This window comes from Schistocerca piceifrons, chromosome X (assembly GCF_021461385.2).
Source record: "Schistocerca piceifrons isolate TAMUIC-IGC-003096 chromosome X, iqSchPice1.1, whole genome shotgun sequence".
NCBI lineage: Eukaryota > Metazoa > Arthropoda > Insecta > Orthoptera > Acrididae > Schistocerca > Schistocerca piceifrons.
Window position 1 is genome coordinate 623,123,762 of NC_060149.1, and position 21,638 is coordinate 623,145,399.

Sequence of the window (21,638 nt, forward strand, 5' to 3'; positions counted from 1 at the left end):
CCTTTCAAATTTTTGGCTGGACTGCAAAAATGCTTAGGAATAGTAGTGAATGCAGTAACTCCAAACATCCTCACAACAATATGCAAAAGTATGGTACCAGTTTGATTATCGTCTGCATGCTTGTCCTGCGTTCGGTATAGGTCACACTGAATATGTTCTAAAGAAGGCAACTGACAGATTTGATACTAACATAATAGTTAAAAGTACTACACGGTTCTTTGTGCACGCAGGGTAAAGTGCACATAGGATACTGCTGTTGGCAATTTCTTTCCGTTGGTAGTGTCCAGTCGAGTGATAGTACATAGTAGCCTATGACAGTCACTGAATCAAAAATCTTGTTTAGGCGGAACATGCAAACTATTACTCTTGTTTCGGAAATGGAGAACACGAGATTGACGATTATTAATATGACTGCTATGGATTATAAGACTGGTTAATTGTTTTTGTATGTATTTCTTGTATTTTACGTTTCTCGGAGTATAACAGGATTTCTTGGGGGTATTGTTATACGAGTGTTATACAAGTACTTGAGTTGCTAGTTGGCGAAGCCAACGACTGTGATAGGTGGGTAACTGAATGCAGTGATGGAAATCTATTGCTTAGCCTTATGATTATTTCAAAACCTTTGTGAGGTATTTTAAGAATTTCCAGATATATGAGGTACTCATTAGACAGGAACCTAAGAGTAGAGTTTAAAACATCTGTGGAATGTTCTGTTTTACATGACGGAATTCTGCAGAACATAATCCATTACTTTGCCACTTAACCTCATACACCCGAATCGTGACGAGGTTCATGGAACCCTGTTTTCTTACTGTGTCCGCCATTTTGACTGCTGATGATTATTGAGTTGTAAGTCAACCAGACAGCTAAGGTCATTAGTCTCCTATTCGCTCCTCAGGACAGAAGCAGTATTTCTAATCTCTCTGCGTATACAGTAAATTACGGGTGCAGCTGTGAGAAAGCGTTCTGAATGTTTCCATAGCATGTGTCTGAGCCATAACATAAGAAAAAGGGTGGTATTCACATAGTGGGATGTGGGAAACCACCTGAAAACCACATCCAGGCTGGCCGGTATATCGACCCCACGTCGTTAGGCCCCCTGGCGGATTCGATCCACCGCCTGCGTATCTCCCGGTCACGGAAGCGTTGTGCTAACACGCGCACTTATCCGACCAGGTCCATGTTGTCTAACCATCCAATTCATGAATCGGCGTATACACTTCCCATCACTCACTTGGCAAACAGTTAGCAGTTGCAGTACGCAACGGAAAAGCTTACGACAGAGCATGAGTACTCTTGGCGTGCATGCATGTTAAATATTTGTATAAACCCCTGCAAAATTGGGCGGCTCTTTTGAAAATAAAAACTTTGTATTCATTTGCGTAAGTTAGATTTACGCCAAATTTCTGTTTCCGTTATCATCGAATATATAATCTCATGACATAAGGTGAATACTTTTCAAATTCCCAGTGCAATATTCGACCTTTGGAGCTTTGGGAATTATGGAGGAATCTTACCGGTGACATTCAGACAACTGCGCGCCTTCAATAGCTCTGTACGGGTGTGGCTTACCATTTTCAAGTGCGAATCACGAAGAAAAAGCCAGGAAAGCGTAAACTATGGACAACAGCGTATTCTGTAACACTGTCCTAGCGCCAAAATGTAGCACTGTGGAAACGGGCCCAGCTGAATGCAACGAGCGCGTGGGGCCCCTAGCCCGCTTCAGTGTTATTTATTGCTTCATTTGTTTTGGTACGGTTGTTGTGCGCAGGAGGAGGTGCTTGACCTCGGTGTGCTCCACACGTGGCGTATATAATGCGCCCGTCTGTATGCCGCGCGCTACAGTATCACTCAATTTCATGGCGCGTCAATACATTACCCATTGGCTTGTATGCTCTTCCGCCCGCGTATATACTGGCGCTTTCTCCACAGTTCATCATAAAATTCTTCCGGAAGCCTCAAAATTGTTGCACGCGGTATGAATAATGAAAGCAAACATATAGCGAAGCGATATGCGACATAGGCCAGTGTCTGGCTTTGAGTCCACACCGCTACTTTAGACACACATCCGGCACTACATGTGTGTGTGCGCCAGGTTTACAGATGGTGTGTCAATTGCGGAGAACACACACCGCCAGAAAATGTATGTTGGTCGCTTTATGAAAGAGCCATTGTATCGTGCCTCTGCCTGTTTCTAAAGCTGTAACGCTGTCAATCAGTAGCATAGCCCGCCTGAACTTGTATTTGTCAAAACATATTGTAATAGTTTTATGTGACTGTTCATTAGAACTGCGCAGAACAAGGAAATTATATTTCGTGTCCCAGAGGCAGATGGTCGTAAGCCATATACAAATAATGCGGATCACTCTCTCAAAGTTTCGAATATTTTCATCTTTATAAGAGGCATACCTCAAGAACTGCTTATTATCATGGCGAACCATTCGAACATCTCAACGTAACTTATTATTGCGGTTGCATCCTTTCATTTACAAAGCTTGTCAGCAGAGAGGCCATGGAGTATGACGAAACGCAACCCTTGACATAATGGTAACACGTCGACAACTGAAGACAGACTTTTTTCGCATTGTATTGTTTCAAGGTTTGTTAGATTTATTTGATTTTGCTGGAAATATAATTTTACCTTACGTGATAATGATAACGATGTGTTGGGCGTAAAATATGAAATAAGTAGTCTAATAGCTTTCTAGAAAGTCAGTCGAACAACATATGATGGCTCTGAGCACTATGGGACTTTACTTCTGAGGTCATCAGTCCCCTACAATTTAGAACTACTTAAACCTAACTAGCCTAAGGACATCACACACATCCATGCCCGAGGCAGGATTGGAACCTGCAACCGTAGCGGTCGCGCGGTTCCAGACTGTAGCGCCTAGAACCGTTCGGCGACTCCGGCCGGCAACAACATATGATCACTGTGATTAGTTGGGAATAACTGATTTGCAAAGTGTGACCGTAGATCGTCGCAATACAGGATGAGTCACCTAACATTACCGCTGGATATATTTCGAAAATCACATCAAATACTGACGAATCGATTCCACAGACCGAACGTGAGGAGAGCGGCTAGTGTAATGGGTTAATACAAACCATACAAAAATGCACGGAAGTATGTCTTTTAACACAAACCTACGTTTTTTTAAATGGAACCCCGTTAGTTTTGTTAGCACATCTGAACATATAAACAAATACGTAATCGGTGCCGTTTGTTGCATTGTAAAATGTTAATTACATCCGGAGATATTGTAACCTAAAGCTGACGCTTGTGTACCACTCCTCCGCTGTTCGATCGGGTGTATCGGAGAGCACCGAATTACGTAGGGATCCTAAGGAAACGGTGATGGACCTTAGGTACAGAAGAGACTGGAACAGCACATTACGTCCACATACTAACACCTTTTTATTGGTCTTTTTCACTGACGCACATGTACATTTCCATGAGTGGCGAGGTACACGTACACACGTGGTTTCCGTTTTCAATTACGGAGTGGAATAGAGTTTGTCCCGACATGTCAGGCCAATAGATGTTCAATGTGGTGGCCATCATTTGCTGCACACAATTGCTATCTCTGGCGTAATGAATGTCGTACACGCCGCAGTACATCTGGGGTAATGTCGCCGCAGGCAGCCACAATACGTTGTTTCATATCCTCTGGGGTTGTAGGCACATCACGGTACACATTCTCCTTTAACGTACCCCACAGAAAGAAGTCCAGAGGTGTAAGATCAGGAGAACGGGCTGACCAATTTATGCGTCCTCCACGTCCTATGAAACGCCCGTCGAACATCCTGTCAAGGGTCAGCCTAGTGTTAATTGCGGAATGTGCAGGTGCATCATCATGCTGATACCACATACGTCGACGCGTTTCCAGTGGGACATTTTCGAGCAACGTTGGTAGATCATTCTGTAGAAACGGATGTATGTTGCAGCTGTTTGGGCCCCTGCAATGAAGTGAGGACCAATGGGGTGGTCGCCAATGATTCCGCACCTTACATTTACAGTCCACGGTCGCTGTCGCTCTACCTGTCTGAGCCAGCGAGGATTGTCCACGGACGAGTAATGCATGTTCCGTAGATTCACTGCCCCGTGGTTTGTGAAACCCGATTCATCGGTAAACAGGTAGAACTGCAACGCATTCTCTGTTAATGCCCATTGACAGAATTGCACTCGATGATTAAAGTCATCACCATGTAATTGCTGATGTAGCGACACATGAAACGTGTGGGAGCGGTGACAATGCAGTATGCGCATGACACTACTTTGACTCAGTCCACCGGCTCTTGCAATGTCACGTGTACTCATGTGTGGGTTCATGGCAACAGCAGCTAACACACCAACTGCACCCGCTTCTCCTGTGACGGGCCTGTTACGGACCCGTTTGCGTGCTACGACCATACCTGTTGCATACAGTTGGCGGTAGATGTTTTGCAATGTGCGACACGTTGGATGCTCTCTGTCCGGGTACTGTTCTGCATACACCCTGCAGGCTTCAGCTGCATTTCGTCGACACTGGTCATAGTTGAGTATCATCTCCGCCTTTTCAGTATTCGAATACACCAAGCTCACAGTTCCTACAACACTACACTATGTCAGACGTCTGGTAACACGGTGTAGTACAGTTGGTCTGTGTGCGGAGACGAATGCGGTTCATCAGTATTTGATGTGGTTTACGAAATATATCCAGCGGTAACGTTAGGTGACTCACCCTGTATACATTACTGGCCATTAAAATTGCTACACCAAGAAGAAATGCAGATGATAAACGGGTATTCAGTGGACAAATATATTATACTAGAACTGACATGTGATTACATTTTCATGCAATGTGGGTGCATAGATCCTGAGAAATCAGTACCCAGAACAACCACCTCTGGCCGTAATAACGGCCTTGATACGCCTGGGCATTGAGTCAAACAGAGCTGTGATTGCATGTACACATACAGCTGCCCATGCAGCTTCAACACGATACCATACTTCATCAAGAGTAGTGACTGGCGTATTGTGACGAGCCAGTTGCCCGGCCACAACTGACGAGGCGTTCTCAATTGCTGAGAGATCTGGAGAATGTGCTGGTCAGGGCAGCAGTCGAACATTTTCTGTATCCAGAAAGGCCCGTACAGGACTTCCAACGTGCGGTCGTGCATTATCCTGCTGAAATGTAGGGTTTCGCAGGGATCTCAACAAGGTAGGGCAACGGGTCGTAACATATCTTAAATGTAACATTCTCTGTTCGAAGTGCCGTCAATGCGAACAAGAGGTGACCGAGAGGTGTAACCAATGGCACCCCATACTAACATGCCGGGTAACACGCCAGTATGACGATGACGAATACACGCTTCCAATGTGGGTTCACCGCGATTTCACCAAAGACGGATGCGACCATCATGATGCTGTAAACAGAACCTCGATTCATCCGAAAAACTGACGTTTTGCCATTCGTTTGGTCTCCGACCTGATAGTCCATGCTGCTGCAAACGTCGTCGACCTGCTCGTGTAGATGGTTGTTGTCTTGCAAACGTCCCCACCTGTTGACTCAGGGATCGAGACGTGGCTGCACGATCCGTTACAGCCATGCGGATAAGATGCCTGTCATCTTGACTGCTAGTGATACGAGGCCGTTGTGATCCAGCACGGCGTTTCGTATTACCCTCCTGAACCCACCGATTCCAAATTCTGGTAACAGTCATTGGATCTCGACCAACGCGAGCAGCAATGTCAGGATACGATAAACCGCAATCGCGATGGGCTACAATCCGACCTTTATCAAAGTCGGAAACGTGATGGTACGCAATTCTCCTCCTTACACGAGGCATCACAACAACGTATCTCCGGGCAACGCCAGTCAACTGCTGTTTGTGTATGAGAAATCGGATGGAATCTTTCCTCATGTCAGCACCTTGTAGGTGTCGCCACCGGCGACAACCTTGTGTGAATGCTCTGAAAAGCTAATCGTTTGCGTATCACAACATCTTCATCCTGTCGGTTAAATTTCGCGTCTGTAGCACGTCATCTTCGTGGTCTAGCAATTTTAATGGCCAGTAGTATATCAATTTTGTGTAATACATCTGTCTACCTAAGCTCTATTACAAAATTATAAAAACAAATGACCGTGGCTGAAATGACCTCAGGCGACCTTCACCTAATTAATCTTCAATACGTCTCTTTCCACAAATAGGGTCCACAGCTCGTGGTCTTGCAGTAACGTTCTCGCTTCCCGCACACGGGGTTCCGGGTTCGATTCCCGGCGGGGCCAGGGACTTTCTCTGCCTCGTGATGACTGGGTGTTGTGTGTCTTTCATCATCATTTCATCCCCGTCGACACGCAAGTCACCGAGGTGGCGTCAACTCGAAAGACTTGCACCAGGCGAACGGTCTACCCGACGGGAGGCCCTAGCCACACGGCATTTCCATTTCCACAAAGAAGACTGTAAACAGCTAAAGGTGAGTCGACAATCGTGAGCACAGCGATTTATAAAAATGTGTGTGTGAGACCTTATGGGACTTAACTGATAAGGTCATCAGTCCCTAAGCTGACACACTACTTAACCTAAAATATCCTAAGGACAAACACACACACCCATTCCCGAGGGAGGACTCGAACCTCCGCCGGGACCAGCCGCACAGAGCGATTTATAATTAAAGTTAGATATTGCGTACCACATTACTGATGGGCTTCCACACGAACTTAGACTGTGTAGCGCATATCGGTAATGTTCACCAACTCATCTTAGTAATTCAAAAGGTTGAATTGAGTTGTCAATGCGATTAAACTTTCAGCCAAGTTAAATTCCACAGGTGAGTCACTTAAATATTTCTAAATGTGAAGTAGCTATCCGCGATATAGTTTCTATGTCCAGAAACTCAGGGAAAGTTGTTCAAGTGATTTCATTCTACCTACAGCTATCAACTTTTCTACTACTGTAGAACTTCGTTTTAAAGTTTCTCGCCATTTGTAGACAGCAAATTTGACAAAAATCAGTGACAGTGCTCTATGCGATGCCAGTCTCTTTAACATCGTCTATCTGATGTCTGTCCACATCTATTTCACTTGTAAGAACAAATGACATTCTAGTACCACTGTACCACTGGCACCATTAGTCTGAGTGTATGGCACAGATTCTTAATAGAGTGTGTTTCATGGTTCTTCATGTATGTTATCAGCATTTTGCTTGTTTTAATGTTTTAATAAATGTGTCTAACAAAAATTTACATAGCTATAGAGCAGTTAACTGATGCATCCGGTCTGACCAAAATGTGGGCGAAATAAACTGAAAGGAGATAGAAAAATACAATGGGTAGTCAAGAACTAGCGACTGTTTACTCAGTCATTGCTTTGCTAAGCAAAGGTATTCGAAGCTAACTTTTCCTGTCTCAAAGTTATGTGTTAACATGCTGCAAAAAGAAAAATTCTGTTTTCATTGATTGTTTCTTTTGTTTTAGATGTCTTGTTCAGACTTTAATACCTATAACATTTGTAGCACGTATTGGACATGCGTTTACAATAGAAATCTATAGTCATTACCAATTGAAAACTAAAGCCACAAAAATTCTAGTAAAAAGCTATCCAGTCATCTCTCTCCGTCGCTTCTTTCGTTATTGTGCCCATCATTCTCCAACCCTCCCACTTTTCATAATGGGGAAGCACTTATCACCCCGACACTACACACAAAAAACAGCCCGATACAAAAAGAAAAGAAAACCGAGTTCAGGAAGATACACTGATACCATCTGCTACACTATCGTTCTTACAAAGGTGCAGGAATCTACAACTCACATATCAAATTGTGTTACCCAAAATTATCAAGACTCATATGTGGATATAATGCCTATAAAAATCAATTGTAGTGCAGTAGCAGCCTAGAGAAGGTCAAGTACTGTGATTAAGATTTATCACTGGTGACGAAAAACAGTAAGCGAAACTAAAAAGACTTAACAAGCTGTGAGACATTAGCGCCAAACTTTTTCCAACCTAGTGTAACACGTCATGTTACGCATTAAAAAAATGTTCAAATGTGTGTGAAATCTTATGGGACTTAACTGCTAGGGTTATCAGTCCCTAAAGTTAAACACTACTTAATCTAAATTATCCTAAGGACAAACTCACACACCCATGCCCGAGGGAGGGCTCGAACCTCCACCGGGACCAGCCGCACAGTCCACGACTGCAGCGCCTTAGACCGCTCGGCTACGCATTAAAAGCCACCTACTACTCTACGGACGTAATTAAAGCGAAGCACGTCCAGTTAAAATGTAATGGATTTTATATAGTCCACAGGTGGTCCTTACATGAAGGAAAATTACATTCGATTGTAGTGATTAAAAACTGTGATTAGAAATTTAAAGCGTTGGCTGTACATATTTTTTTAGAGGTTGTTGGCAAAGTATGTAGCGTGCCATTTGCTACAGATGACTGGTTGGCCGTAATATATTGGTCTTTATGGCTACAGGACCGGTTCCCGTCAGATCACTGAAGATAACCGCTGTCGGGCTGGGCTATAACTCGGATGGGTGACCATCCGGTCTGACGAGCGTGGTTGGCAAGCGGGGTGCGCTCAGCCCTTGTGAGGCAAACTGAGGGGCTCCTTGATTGACAAGTAACGGTTCCGGTCTCGTAAACTGACATACGGCCGGGAGACTGGTGTGCTGACATACCCCTCCATATCCGCATCCAGTGACGCCTGTGGGATTAGGATGACACGGCGGCCGGTCGGTACCGTTGGGCCTTCATGGCCTGTTCGGACGGAGTTCAGTTAGTTAGTATGGTTACAGGAAGTTAACTCTCTTCAAATGATTCCGGACGTTAACTCTCTTCAAAAGATTCCAGCGTATCTTCCTGACGTATCTTAAATTCTGTATCCTGTCAGGTGAACCAGTCTTAGCTGGAAAGCCTTGACAGGAACAATTTTACAAGTTAAGCTTAGGAAACTCTGTTGAATACTGCCGTGTTTGAATTTGACACTACTCTGTCTTCATCAACGGACAAATATATATTTCATTTTTGGGGAACAATCATCATCCAGCAAATAGTGCGACTTCAATTTTTTTACATTAAACGTCGAAATTCGAGCTAAGTATCTTGTGACAAGCAAATCCGAATAAGAATATAACTGTGGGTATTTTTGTTCTGCCTTTGCAGCTACAGAAATGTGTGATTTTTTTCACCAGATGCGTTTCGCTTTATTGAGGTAAAGCATCAGCAGTGGTCTGTAATTAAGTAATTTACATTTTGATTTGCTCTTAGATCTAAAAACATTTCGTTAAGGATAAGTTGACTTGTACTTACGGTGATTTTCGGTTGATATCTCGCTTACATCGGGAAATGCCGTCTGCGAGCACATCATGGTTTTTCTGCGTTAAACACCGATTATTTTGTTCTAATTTTTAGTTGTTCTGCGGGACTATGCATTTCTTATGTTTTTCACAATGCACTTTTATGCACACTACTGTATTTCGTTTGTTTTAGTACTTCTAAGTATGTGTTGTGGTTTGTGTTTTGTAATGTTGCCAACATAACTTTTCCACTACTTTATCTCTGACCTACAATTTTTTTAGGATTATTGCATGAGTGTAATTCTATTTAATTATGTTTTTGCGTATTCATGTACTGGGTAGGAGAGGGGAAGGAATAGCGATGGAGGTTCCTGTGTGTGTGTGTGTGTGTGTGTGTGTGTGTGCGTGTAGGAGAGACAGAAACCGTGATGAGTGGACATAAGTGTATAGCAGTGTGATGGCGTGTGAGTTAGAGGAGAAGCGATAACTTAATTACAGACCACGGATGATGCTTTACCTCAATAAAGCGAAACGCATCTGGAGAAAAACATCACTCATTTTTGTAGTTGTAACGACAGAACAAAATTACCCTAAAGAATTACAAAGCAACTACGGACACTACGGCCACACAAATGAAGAAAGTAACTGTGAATTCACGATGAGAGGGAAGTATCTGATAGAACGTCTAGAACAATAGCTTGTTTCCACTATGAATGTTTTGATTGAAAATATTACGTGAAGACTATGAAAAACTGCTTACATTGTAGGAAAAAATCCGAGAGTCTCTTCTCGATTTCTTAGTCTTCATGGAGACGTATTAGAATGAGAACATATATTAATAAACAAATTTATTATTGAGGTAAGGAAGATTAGGTCTCCTGCATAAAGTTGCGTAGTACATGGTACGGATGTGGAATGATAGTGTCCATGTCCTTTTCCATAGGAATCATCTCCGAATTATACTTCATAGGCTTACAGGAACTACAGAAACACTATGTCATAAGCACCAGCCGTAAGTCTCACCATCGCTGCTTCCAAATGCCAATTAACTGTGCTAACAACTGCCCCACCTCAGACAGAGAAGTTGTAACTGACAGATTAGTTAATTTGGGTAAAAAACTGAAAAAATAAATATGCGTAACGTTAAATTAATCACTATAATGAACAGCTGAATAATATTGGAACTAAGCCTAGTCTGAGGATTTTGTCTGTGTTGGTTGCACACATTCAGAGGCAGGCATACATTCAGGGGAAAATTATCACACTCACCTCCTTATACTGTTGTTACGGTAATTTTTTTACAACGCCCAGAGGTTTGATTTATGACTCTGGGGATAATCCCTCCTTCTGAGAAATCTATTACCCTTCCCCCTCCCTACCTCATCTCCCACCTGTATGACAGAATTTTTGGCCCCCATCCCAAGTTCAGATCAGAGCCATTTTTCTCCCACCTGGAAAATCTCCCCCACTTCCACTCCCCTTCCCCATACAGAAATTGATGGGAAAAGCAATCTGTGCTGGAGAGGAAGGATCTCAAGACACGAAATCCAATCAATGTTGATAATAGCATTTTGTTCAATTCAGTTGGCATATTGTTTATTTAATCAGTTTGTGGGAGGGAGACAGGACTCTCCTGTTTGGCTATTTGGGTAGAGTTCACATCTGCACCCCCCGCCCCCCCACTCCTGCTTCCCATGATTTATTAAGTGTAAGCAGCAAGGAATAGACTGAAGTGTGGTATATTAGCCCATGTTTTGAGTCACCCGTGCGTGTATCTGGTGGCCAGGGGCCCCTCGGACACCAAGTGGAGTGCCAAGCATTGACAGCTCCATTTCCTGTGGAAGTGTGCAAACTAATGCCATGCATACGGCAGTACGCGCCTCTAACGTCACCATGCGGAGCTACCACGAAGGTGCGAAGAGCTAAGGTGCCTATACTCCATGCCACACAGAGAAACCAGAATCAGGGACCACAGTGAAACCATAATTGGACGCGTCACAGCCAGCTGTTACATGTGCAATTACCGGTCCAAGTAGATGCATGTGCCTACCCACCCAAGCGACTTCCCGTTTTTCTCACAATCCTGAACAAAGCATCACGTGGCAGCACTCCTTTGACCAAGATATTCCAGACTCGCTTCCTGCCTCGGTCTCTCTCAATTGGTTACTTCCTGTTCGTGGGAACACATGCTTGAAGCAATGTGTCCAAACACGCAGACGAAGATTTTCATTCCTGCTCAGAACACCATGTTCTTATAGGCTAATGCTGAATCAGCGACGGTATGTAAAGCCTTCCCCCAACCACAGTCGTCATCATTCTGATCTTCTCTCTGGCTAATTTTAGTTATCCTTGTTAGTGCAACAAGTTTTGGATAGTGCATCTACTATGAAGTGGTCAGCACTGGGGAACAGTAACAGTGCCAGTGACAAACAATCTAGGCAAGGAGAATTACCTGGTAAGTAAGTGTTCCAGTCGGTAACTGCAACTGTTTTGTCTAAGAATTCTGTAGTACTGAATACTTGTCATCTTCTTAGTGTTTCAGCATATAAATGTGAAATATAGGATCAGCTGGAACCTGAGAGGCAGCAGCAGCATTTTAAGGACACACTTTCTTCTTCGAAAATCTTTGTCCATATGTAGTATCTTGTGAGACATATTCTTTTCTTTAAAAACATATCGTTGTAGTGCTGTGTGTATACAAAATATGTTGTTACCTGAGACATATTCTTTGTTGTAATAGATGATTTCGAAGTAGAGGAGCAGGAAGGGCAGTTATCATACAGGCATATATTGTAAGAAAAAATTAATCTTTGTAGTTTTATGTATATTTATAATATGTTGTTGTCATTTAGTGGTCAACGAGTCTGAGAGGCACTGTTTCTGTCAAAAAAAATTCTTTCTAAAATTAAAATTTAGTGGTGTGTGTATAAATAATATGTTGCTACTATTTTGTGGCCAATGGGTCCTTTGTATATTCTTTGTTGTTCTAGCTTATTTCGAGGATCAGGAGCAGGGAGGCACAGACGCTGTGATATCACACACATCCCAGCTATCATGTAAATGTATATTGTACAAAATTTTCTTATCTGTGGTCTTTGTGTGTACACATTTTTTATTAGATCTATACGTTGTAGGTCATGTGGGGGATCTGGACTGATGGGTCCACAGTGGTTTGGGTGAGGATGATGAGATGCCACAATGGGTGGAGGAGATGAAGAGAGAGTTGTGTCACCTGGAGGATATGCCAGATGCGATTTCCAGAGACATGAGTGATATTTCACTAAGCTAGATCAATTCAGGTAATTTATATGCGCACCCATGCTACTTACACATAAGCAGCTGTTCTTTCCTTAGTCGCAGCTATAGCAGCATGCAGCGTCTAGAATGATGTATTTACTTTTTTCTGTTTTTCTCCTTCTTCCTGCAGATGTCCCACCACAATACACAATGGCATGGGTACAGGGGGTGGCGTGGAAACATGCATCTAGACTGGGTCCCATGTGGCACTCTCCATCATATAAGATGACACTCATCGATATGTGGAAAGTTGCAGCAGCTGTAGCCAAAGCCATAGCAACCCCTGCTACTGCCCCCACACCAGCTCTGTTCAGGCAACCACAGAACATTCTCCTTCAGGCAACTGGCTCAGGATTATGGCAACAACCATCCCTGCAACCTCAGCCACTGCCAGGCTGCTCATACTGGGGGAATGCACCATCTCCTCCTCGCCTATGTTCTCACCTGAACCGCAAGATACATGCACGTACCTGCTTCTCACCGCAGCCAGCATTAACATCGCCGTCAGCTACTTGACGTTATAGTAATAGTAGTAGTAGTAGAAGTAGTAGTAGTAGTAATAGTAGTAGTAGCCCTGCGTCTAGCATCAGTTCCCTCCCCTATCCTTTTAGTGGAGGAGATCAGGTTAGACATACCATACCGCAATTAGAGTACTTAGCGCTTGCAGATGCCTTTGAGGAGCGAATCTCGTACACTAAGACAGAGAACCGAGCAGGAGAACATAGTCACCCTGTAGGGTTTCTGAAAACACGCCTTCCTGTTCTGGAAAGAGAGCTCCTCAAGGTTGTTACTGATCAGCGGTATCATGTCATTAAATGCAGTGCTGTGCATTCAACTCTAATATTCCACAAGCAGACCTCTGGCTCCTAAGTTACCACTCTTCACAATCTTTGGTGGAGAAATGGAGTTATATTGCGGAGCACATCAAACGTCGAGTGGTTTCGAGTCCACCTTGAGTGATATACTGAACCAATTTTTCGAGATGGAAGTTAGAGGGTCATCTAAAGCACTTAGCTGAATAATACACCTCTACAGCCTTATGTATGTCTATGATTCAGTAAATGGAGCGTCCAGCTTGATCAAGGTTCCTAAGGATATAGGTGATAAGAAGGCATTGTTAATGTCTAAAATGAAAGCGACCAGCCACGTGTTGCATGGTCAATGCTGGCTGGCGACAAAAACTAGAAGCTAGATCCACAGCACGCAAGTCAATCAGTAGATAATTTGGCATTCATAAGTTTTGTAAATTTGATGTTGTCGAGTTCACCGTCCAGATTCAGGACATACCTAAATTTGAGGTGGAGAATATTTAATACTGGTTTGTATTTATGGCCTGGAGAGATGCAAGTGAGATGAGCAGCACAAGAATGACAAACATATAGTCTTTGGACCACTCCATTTCTCAAAATTTTTCAGTGACTTTAACATGCATGTGAACATGCTGCCATTCTCACATGGAGGTAGACATCGTTATGTTAGGATCAAGGACATGTCCCAACTCAGTTCCTTCCAAATTAATATACACGTGAATAAACATCAGATTTACTTACGGCGTCTCAATGGCTTTTCCTCAGGAAAGTTATTAGCATACCATAAAGTATATTGCACTTGCAAGGCCCCAGTATGTGTTATTATGCCTACTGAAGAAATCAAACTCATGAAGTTTAAGAATGCTTGCCATCAGGAATGATGCCTGTTTGTGGTGTATGCCGATTTTGAATGTCTCCTTGCTCCTGTGACCAACTGTGAACGTGACCCTATGGCCTCACATACTACCTTCACTGAAAAACACATACTACACGCAGCAGTGTAACAAGTTGAATCATCCTATAATTCGAGTCTTAACCGGTACAGATCTTATGCACGACATAATGCTGCTGTTTGGCTTCTTAGTGAGCTTGAAAAACTTTCATAGGAGGCTGATAATCTTTACAGCAACAACATTCCCATCACCAGATTGAATGTACAATATCGCGGTTGACTGCCATATCTGTGTGCTGCCGCTAGACAGAAAAGTGGAAACTTCTCTTAGGGACCTCTTACATCTTATGGGGAAGTTCCATGTTGTAGCCAATAACACATGCAACAAGAAGTATCAATTAGCGTGACACCTACACGTTTTCTTTCATAAGTTTAGCGGGTACAACGCTTATTTTATTGTTCAGCACTTTGCTAATTTCGGTATGGAGAAGGATCAGGTCATTGTACTGCCTGAAAGTGAGGAGAAATGTATTTCATTCTCCAAACGAATGACAACAAGAATTACGCTCCGATTCGTTGACTCACTACGTTTTATGCACACATCACTCCAGAAACTTGTTGAAACTCTGTATTCGGTATGGAGAAGAATCAGGTCATTGTACGCCTGAGAGTGAGGAGAAATGTATTTCATTCTCCAAACGAATGACAACAAGAATTACGCTCCGATTCGTTGACTCAGTACGTTTTATTCATACATCACTCCAGAAACTTGTTGAAACTCTGCCTTAGAAGGAAATGTATATCAGTTGAGCTACATTTTCCACCGAGGAGATGTTTTAACTTTTAATTAGGAAGGGGGTTTTCCCATACAAGTATCTGCATAGAATGGCAAATTTGAACAAAACCACACTACCCCAATATAACTGTATTCTCAAACAACCTTACAGGCACTGCGATATCCGATACAGAGTACGAGCATGCTGTGAAGGTCTGACTGGAATTCAACGACTCTGCACTAGGGGAGTACACACCAGTTTTCATGAGCACTGACGTAAGCTTGCTCGTGGATGCTTTGGAGAATTTCCGGAGTATATGCATGACCACATATTCTCTGGACACCGCCTTTTATCACACAACAGCTGGGTGGTCTTTGGATGCTATGATCAAGAAAACAAAAGGCTTTATCGAACTATTGACTGATGTTGACATGCTTCTTTTCTTTGAGCGGGGGATCCACGGTGGAATTTTTCAGTTTGTCCATAGGCACGCCAAGACAAATAACCCATGTACGGGTGAGAGTTTCAGCACATCCCTTGGTTTGAGTTACATCATGTACTTGGATGTCTATAACCTATACGGGCAAGCCATGCAACAATCACTGCCGACTGGCGAGTTTTGAAGAATGCCTGAAGAAGAATACAAGTGATTACGTGGAAAAATTCGTGGTATGGGTGGCTGATTCTGATATGGGTTATGTGGTGGAGTCAGAACTCACATAACCTATTAGTTCGCATGAAGTGCACGCTGATTTATTGCTGTGCCTGAAGCAACTAATTCCGTGAAGATGCGCCATCCCCAAGTTGATGACAATGCTGGGGAATAAGTGGGGATACATTATTCATTATCGTAACCTCCAGCACTTTCTCAAATTGGGGATGAGGCCCGTTAGAAACACCTGGGATATCTACTTCAAGTAACCCCCCAGCCGAAGGTGTACGTTGATCTGAATATGACACTGAGGGCTTCTGTGACATGTGACTTCGAGAAACATTTTCTTAAATTAATGAATATTTCCATTTTCGACAAAAAGGTGTAGAATTTGAGTGAACATCTTGAAATTTTGATTGGAACCAAATGGGATAAGGATTGTGGTGTAAGAAAATGCATCATAAGACCAAATTTAAGTATGTCATAAAATTCAGCGACAGCTTTATAGCTGTGGAGGTGGCGAAGGTTGCAGTAGAGTTCATGAAACCTATCTATGTGGAGATGTGCATACTAGACCTTCCCAAACTCCACATGTACCACTTTCATTGTAAGTTTGTGAAACTCCATTCCGTTGTACCTATATTGCATTATATAAATACAGATAGCTTCATCTATTGGGCGGAGAACTGCAATCCATATTAAGTAATAAGGTGCATTTGTTAAGGATCGACACCTGCCTTACAGTATTGTTCCACAGAACACGAAGATTATTGGTCTAATGAAAGATGAGGCGGATGGGTCACCGACTGCCATTGGAAGGATGTGCATTATGCGGCATCTGGAGCCCTCTTTATCGACGACTATTTGCAGTGCCAGCAAGCTGGTGTTTGCAGTGCTCCGCTGCAGCTGCAGCATATGGAGTGGCATACTAGTGTCTCTTTGTGAGGACATGTGGTGTAACTGTGCTGCAGTCTAAAGTCGGCCTGTAGCCTCATGACGATAAATGGGTCATTTGTGATGATGGGATTGAAACTCTGCCATAATCACACTATTCACTTGTTAAAACAGAGGAGATTGGGGACTCTGATTGAGAGGGAGAGAATTAGATTGGTGTAAATGTTGCAGAATAGTATGACCCTTTTATCACAGTATAATTAACTTTGTTATGTGTGTGTGTGTGTGTGTGTGTGTGTGTGTGTGTGTGTGCGCGCGCGTGCGTGGTGTAAACGTTTATTTATTTATTTATTTATGCACGCTTTGCATCTGAGGAGTGTGTACTATGTACACTTGTAAATATATATCTTGTAAAAAAAAAAGAATTTGCGCACCATGTTTGTTGACAAGAATAGTAAATGTACAATATCTGTGCACCATGTGCATCGACAAATAAATTGTATGTCATAAGTAAATACAGTCCCCTTTCACATCACGTAAACATAGTAATTTTTAGGTTTCACCTGTAGCTAGCCATCCAAATCTGGTCAATTGTTAAGTAATATATATACAGGGTGTTACAAAAAGATACGACCAAACTTTCAGGAAACATTCCTCACACACAAAGAAAGAAAATATGTTATTTGGACATGTGTCCGGAAACGCTTACTTTCCATGTTAGAGCTCATTTTATTACTTCTCTTCAAATCACATTAATCATGGAATGGAAACACACAGCAACAGAACGTACCACCGTGACTTCAAACGCTATGTTACAGGAAATGTTCAAAATGTCCTCCGTTAGCGAGGATACATGCATCCACCCTCCGTCACATGGAATCCCTGATGCGCTGATGCAGCCCTGGAGAATGGCGTATTGTATCACAGCCGCCCACTATACGAGCACGAAGAGTCTCTACATTTGGTACCGGGGTTGCGTAGACAAGAGCTATCAAATGCCCCCATAAATGAAAGTCAATAGGGTTGAGGTCAGGAGAGCGTGGAGGCCATGGAATTGGTCCGCCACTACCAATCCATCGGTCACCGAATCTGTTGTTGAGAAGCGTACGAAGACTTCGACTGAAATGTGCAGGAGCTCTATCGTGCATGAACAACATGTTGTGTCGTACTTGTAAAGGCACATGTTCTAGCAGCACAGGTAGAGTATCCCGTATGAAACCATGATAAGGTGCTAGGTGGAAGAACATGAGGCCCAATCAAGGCATCACCAACAATGCCTGCCCAAACGTTCACAGAAAATCTGTGTTGATGACGTGATTGCACAATTGCGTGCGGATTCTCGTCAGCCCACACATGTTGATTGTGAAAATTTACAATTTGATCACGTTGGAATGAAGCCTCATCCGTAAAGAGAACATTTGCACTGAATTGAGGATTGACACATTATTGGATGAACCATTCACAGAAGTGTACCCGTGGAGGCCAGTCAGCTGTTGATAGTGCCTGCACACGCTGTACATGGTACGGAAACAACTGGTTCTCCCGTAGCACTCTCCATACAGTGACGTGGTCAACGTTACCTTGTACAGCAGCAACTTCTCTGACGCTGACATTAGGGCTATCGTCAACTGCACGATGAATTGCCTCGTCTATTGCAGGTGTCCTCGTCGTTCTAGGTCTTCCCCAGTCGCGAGTCATAGGCTGACATGTTCCGTGCTCCCTAAGACGCCGATCAATTGCTTCGAACGTCTTCCTGTCGGGACACCTTCGTTCTGGAAATCTGTCTCGATACAAACGTACCGCGCCACAACTATTGCCCCGTGCTACTCCACACATTAAATGGGCATCTGCCAATTCCGCATTTGTAAACATTGCACTGATTGAAAAACCACGTTCGTGATGAACACTAACCTGTTGATGCTACGAACTGATGTGCTTGATGCTAGTACTGTAGAGCAATGAGTCGCATGGCAACACAAGCACCGAAGTCTAAATTACCTTCCTTCATTTGGGCCAACTGGCGGTGAATTGGGGAAGTACAGTACATACTGACGAAACTAACAGGGAAATTAAGCGTTTCCGGACACATGTCCACAAAACATCTTTTCTTTATTTGTGTGTGAGGAATGTTTCCTGAAAGTTTGGCCGCACCTTTTTGAAACACCCTGTATAACAACCATGTAACTGCTACTACTGCGTCTGTTGTAGTGTGAGAATAAAACTATATCCGCATTACTATTCAGCATATACATATATAGAAGGCACATGACTGTGGCTGCTTCTGAAGGCATGTAGCACAAATGCATGAAATTATATCACCAGTATTTGAAGAAAATCACTGACATAGTATGTGCGCAAAGCTGTATACTATCAAGGTGGGACCAGAGTGAAAAGAAGTCAATCAGAGATTGCGAGGTAAATTTTCATTTACACTCCTGGAAATGGAAAAAAGAACACATTGACACCGGTGTGTCAGACCCACCATACTTGCTCCGGACACTGCGAGAGGGCTGTACAAGCAATGATCACACGCACGGCACAGCGGACACACCAGGAACCGCGGTGTTGGCCGTCGAATGGCGCTAGCTGCGCAGCATTTGTGCACCGCCGCCGTCAGTGTCAGTCAGTTTGCCGTGGCATACGGAGCTCCATCGCAGTCTTTAACACTGGTAGCATGCCGCGACAGCGTGGACGTGAACCGTATGTGCAGTTGACGGACTTTGAGCGAGGGCGTATAGTGGGCATGCGGGAGGCCGGGTGGACGTACCGCCGAATTGCTCAACACGTGGGGCGTGAGGTCTCCACAGTACATCGATGTTGTCGCCAGTGGTCGGCGGAAGGTGCACGTGCCCGTCGACCTGGGACCGGACCGCAGCGACGCACGGATGCACGCCAAGACCGTAGGATCCTACGCAGTGCCGTATGGGACCGCACCGCCACTTCCCAGCAAATTAGGGACACTGTTGCTCCTGGGGTATCGGCGAGGACCATTCGCAACCGTCTCCATGAAGCTGGGCTACGGTCCCGCACACCGTTAGGCCGTCTTCCGCTCACGCCCCAACATCGTGCAGCCCGCCTCCAGTGGTGTCGCGACAGGCGTGAATGGAGGGACGAATGGAGACGTGTCGTCTTCAGCGATGAGAGTCGCTTCTGCCTTGGTGCCAATGATGGTCGTATGCGTGTTTGGCGCCGTGCAGGTGAACGCCACAATCAGGACTGCATACGACCGAGGCACACAGGGCCAACACCCGGCATCATGGTGTGGGGAGGGATCTCCTACACTGGCCGTACACCACTGTTGATCGTCGAGGGGACACTGAATAGTGCACGGTACATCCAAACCGTCATCGAACCCATCGTTCTACCATTCCTAGACCGGCAAGGGAACTTGCTGTTCCAACAGGACAATGCACGTCCGCATGTATCCCGTGCCACCCAACGTGCTCTAGAAGGTGTAAGTCAACTACCCTGGCCAGCAAGATCTCCGGATCTGTCCCCCATTGACCATGTTTGGGACTGGATGAAGCGTCGTCTCACGCGGTCTGCACGTCCAGCACGAACGCTGGTCCAACTGAGGCGCCAGGTGGAAATGGCATGGCAAGCCGTTCCACAGGACTACATCCAGCATCTCTACGATCGTCTCCATGGGAGAATAGCAGCCTGCATTGCTGCGAAAGGTGGATATACACTGTACTAGTGCCGACATTGTGCATGCTCTGTTGCCTGTGTCTATGTGCCTGTGGTTCTGTCAGTGTGATCATGTGATGTATCTGACCCCAGGAATGTGTCAATAAAGTTTCCCCTTCCTGGGACAATGAATTCACGGTGTTCTTATTTCAATTTCCAGGAGTGTATTTTTCATCGAACTTAAAAGGAATTTTACATTTTCATAAACAGAAACTACACTGTAACTTCCTGGCAGATTAAAACTGAGTGCCGGACCGAGACTCGAACTCGGGACCTTTCCCTTTCGCAGGCAAGTGCTCTACCAACTTTGCAGGAGAGTTCCTGTGAAGTTTGGAAAGTAGGAGACGAGGTACTGGCGGAAGTAAAGGTGAGTCGTGCTGGGTAGCTCAGTTGGTAGAGCACTTGCCCGCGAAAGGCAAAGGTCCCGAGTTCGAATCTCGGTCCGGCACACGGTTTTAATCTGCCAGGAAGTTTCATATCAGCTCACACTCCGCTGCAGAGTGAAAATCTCATTCTGGAGAAACAACACTATTTTCACACATATACTTTTTCTTTAGCCGATGGAGAGCAGGACATCCGTAGAATTCCAGGTCTTGAATCATCGAAGCGTCACCATAGGTTATTTGACAGTCATCCCAGTAAATTCCATGACAGAAACGTGGTAACCATTTGGTACTCCTCCGTGTATTAGTACCCTTCATATAGGTAAGAAAAGTGGGTTACTAGGCTTTCGGCTACCTAGATTCTGCTACTTTTCAAGTTCATCCAACTACACACTTGCCCCATCCAAAACACTCGTCTGGTGTGAGACGTTCCCACAGGGCATGGGAGGGGGGGGGGGGGGTGTCCACTGGGGCCGAACCGCACAGTGACCATAGTTTCGGTGTGGCGCGCGCTGTTGTGTACCACTAAGGGCTACGACGGGGACAAAACCTCTCCGTCGTTTCCAGGTCCCCAGTTCCATACAATAAAATACAATGCAATACAACACATAGAAAACAAGCCTTCCTTTATATTTTTTGATGTAATATTACTAATATGTAGTTGTATTTTCAACTTATAACTCAACTCCACATCTGAATTAGATATTTCTTTGTTCTACCCGTAACTTGAGAAGTACAAAGCAGATATGTTCTCGAATTCTAATCTTTTTATGTTCCTGTAACTATTTCTTTTATCGCTTTAACAGTTTGCTCTGTTCCTTCTTTCTTTTCTTCTAGGGGAAGTCACCTTTACTTCGCTTTTCCCCCATCAAACCACTGTTAAATTACTCCATACCTTCCCATGTGTACATTATTCTCCTAGACATTATTGTGGATTTTCAGTATCAAACTTTAAG

General features: G+C 44.1%; 1 protein-coding gene and 1 non-coding gene across 2 annotated transcripts in view; one reads left to right on the top strand and one right to left on the bottom strand.

Moving 5' to 3' along the window:
- LOC124722558 (cytosolic carboxypeptidase 6) overlaps positions 1-21,638 on the bottom strand; it is a 551,886-nt gene that overhangs the window by 72,386 nt on the left and 457,862 nt on the right. The gene's annotated exons all lie outside the window — the stretch shown is intronic.
- Positions 20,675-20,748, top strand: Trnas-cga. Its single transcript has one exon. It is a non-coding gene; the product is annotated as a tRNA-Ser (tRNA).